This window comes from Sceloporus occidentalis, unplaced genomic scaffold (genome assembly GCF_023333645.1).
Source record: "Sceloporus occidentalis isolate IW3139 unplaced genomic scaffold, rSceOcc1.0.p SCAF_1, whole genome shotgun sequence".
In the NCBI taxonomy this organism is placed as follows: Eukaryota; Metazoa; Chordata; class Lepidosauria; order Squamata; family Phrynosomatidae; genus Sceloporus; species Sceloporus occidentalis.
Genome location: NW_028316981.1, coordinates 301,468,458 through 301,471,586, shown reverse-complemented (window position 1 = coordinate 301,471,586; position 3,129 = coordinate 301,468,458).

The window sequence follows — 3,129 nt, the reverse complement described above, 5'->3', positions numbered from 1 at the left end:
ACAGGACCCGGAGCAATGGATGCAAGCTACAAGAAAAGAGATTCCACCTCAACATTAGGAGGAACTTCCTGACAGTAAGGGCTGTTCAACAGAGGAACACACATCCCCAGAGCGTAATGGAGTCTCCTTCTCTGGAGGTCTTTAAACAAAGGCTGGATGGCCATCTGTCGGGGATGCTTTGATTGAGATTTCCTGCATGGCAGGGGGTTGGACTGGATGGCCCTTGTGATCTCTTACAACTCTACAATTCTATGATTCTATGACCTTCTTTCTCCTCACCTTCCTGCTCATGCCCTCCATTCTAGTAGTCAAGGTCTGCTGTCTCAGCCCAGGATTTTCTCTGCCCCATCCCAGATTTGTCTCTTTTCACTTGCTACCCTTCACTCCTGGAACCTCCTTCCCCCACAAACATGGCTCATCACTTCTTTAACCAGTTTCAAAACTGAGTTGAAGACCATCCTGTTCAGAGAAGCATTCCCAGGCATTGTGTGACTATTATTTGCTATCTGATGTTTGGTTGCCTATTTTATTGAACCCTTTCCTCTATTGTTATGTATTATTTATATGTATTATACTATTATTTCTTAGATTTTATGCCATGGGCAGGTTTCCTCTTATCTATTTTATTGTTTCTATGTACAGCGCTGTGCAAATCTACAACACTATATAAATACAGTATAATAATGATAATGATAATAATAATAATAATAAGTAGTAGTCTGGTCATATAACTTAGGGGCATATAACAAAGGATGCAACCAGCTCCAAGCAGTCTTGGATGACACCGTTTATTCTCGATCCATTTCAAATTGGCTTCAGGTTGGGATACGGAGTGGAGACTGCCCTGTTGCCTTGGTCGATGATCTCCGTCTGTGCATCGACAGGGGAAGTGTGGCCCTGTTGGTGCTCTTGGACATCTCAGCGGCCTCCGATAGCATAGACCATGGTATCCTTCTGGAATACTTGAGAGAGTTAGGCTACATTCCTACCTCTTGGGCAGATTCCAGATGGTGATGCTGGGGGACAGTTGCTCCTCTATGAGACAGCTGACATCTGGCGTCCCTCAGGGCGCCATTCTGTCCCCCATGATGTTTAACATTTACATGAAGCCACTGGGTGAGATCATCCGGAGACATGGGGCGGGGTGTTATCAGTACGCTGATGACACCCAAATCTATTTCTCTATGTCTTGGACCAGGGGTCGGCAACCCCCAGCCCGTGGGCCACATCCGGCCCGCTGAGGCAGCAGGACCGGCCCCAGCCTGGTCCTGCCGCTGCCGCCGCCGCCCTAGGGCCACAAGGGCCGCAAATGTGGCTGGCTGGACACCCACCTTCTCCTCCCCTGCCGTGCCGCCCTTCTCCTCCCCGGAAGCTCCGCCCTCCTCCTCCCCGGCAGCGCCGCCCTCCTCCTCCTGGCCAGCGCCGCCCTCCTCCTCCCCAGAAGCTCCACCCTCCTCCTCCTGGCCAGCGCCGCCCTCTTCCTCCCTGGCTGCACTGCCCTCCTCCTCCTGGGCTGCGCCGCCCTCCTCCTCCCCTGCAGCGCCGCCCTCCTCCTCCCCGGCCGCGCCGCCCTTCTCCTCCCCGGCAGCGCCTGTGCCTGCGCGCGGGGCTAGGGGACAGGAGCTCGTCCCCTTTGGCCAGCCAGCCAATGGGGACGAGCTCCTGTTTTGTAGCCCCGTGCGGTGGCGCTGCGCTGCCCATGCGCGGGGCCAGAAGAGAGGAGCTCATCCCCATTGGCCAGCCAGCCAAAGGGGACGGGCTCCTGTTTCGTTGCATGCCCGCGCACGGGGCGAGGGAAGAGGAGCGCGTCCCCTTTGGCTGGCCAGCCAATGGCAGAAGAGCGGGGGCGGGGCTACCCAAAGGCGCCAAGGATGATGAGGAGGAGGAGGTGGAAAGGTGAGTCAGCGGCCATTTCAGGTCTGCCTTGGTTTTTTTTATTATTTTTTTTTAAATTATTTTTAAAAAATATACAAATCCTCTATACAACCCTGCCTTGGTGTTTTGTTTTATTTCATTGTTTTTTTTAATATTAAATATATACAGACCTGCCTTGGTTTTGTTTTAAAGTGCAATTTTTAAAGTGCAATTTTTAAAGTGTATTTTTTAAAGTGCATTTTTCCCAATATGTATTTTTCCCAAGTGCCTTCTCTTTGTGTTTTTGGTGCTTTTAATGCTAACATGTCTGCCTTCTTTTAACAAAAAATAGTGATGATGATGATGATGCCAAAATGTGCTGTTGTGTGTGTTTTGGAATGAAGTACATTTCTGCCATCTGTCTAGGAATAATGCCAAAATGTTCTCCATTTCGATCATGCCTAAGAAACATGCATTTATATTAACCTTTTTTAAAAAAATCATCAATTTTTTGTGTGTCCTCCATTTTTTTAAAAAAAACGTGTCCTACATTTGAAAATGTTGTCCTACATTTGTCCCACATTTGTCCCGGTTTGGAGGTCCTGACTTATGGCAACCCTAGCCGTGGGGGAGCCCGCAGAGGTGGCAGGCCGCTTCTGCGGGCTCCTTCTCAGCCCATGCGGCCCCAGGCCTCCCTCCGGAGAGAGAGGCCTGGGGCTGCAAGGGCCATGGAGGAGCCCAGGAGGTGGCCTGCCCAAAGCCTTCCCTTCAGCCGAAAGGGCCCCTTGGAGCCCTTTTGGCCGAAGGGAAGAGCCGAAGGGAAGGGCCTGGGACGGGTGCCCAAGCCCTTCCCTTTGGCCTCCCTTCCCTTCAGCCAAAAGGGCCCCTTGGAACCCATTTGGCCGAAGGAAGGGACCGAGGAGGAGAGGGCGGGCAGCCTCCTCCTCCCCACGGGGCTTCGGCAGACCTGAGGTGTCCATCGGAGGACACCTCAGGCCTGGCGAAGCCCCGAGGAAAGGAGCAGGGGCTGCACACCTGTTGCTCCTGCCCCTCTGGGCCCTTACTGGTCCCCAGCTGTCTCTGAGAGGCAGCTGGTGGCCAAGGAAGGGCAGGAGGAGCAGGCGCATGCCTGTCACCCCCTCTCCCAATCCCCCCCACTTCTAGCTGTCACTCAGACAGCTGGAGGTCGGTAAAGGGAGCAGAGAAAGCCCCGCCCCCTAGAGGGTGGAAGCTCCACCCCCAGCATGCGGCTCTGCCCCGGAGGGTGGAAGCTCC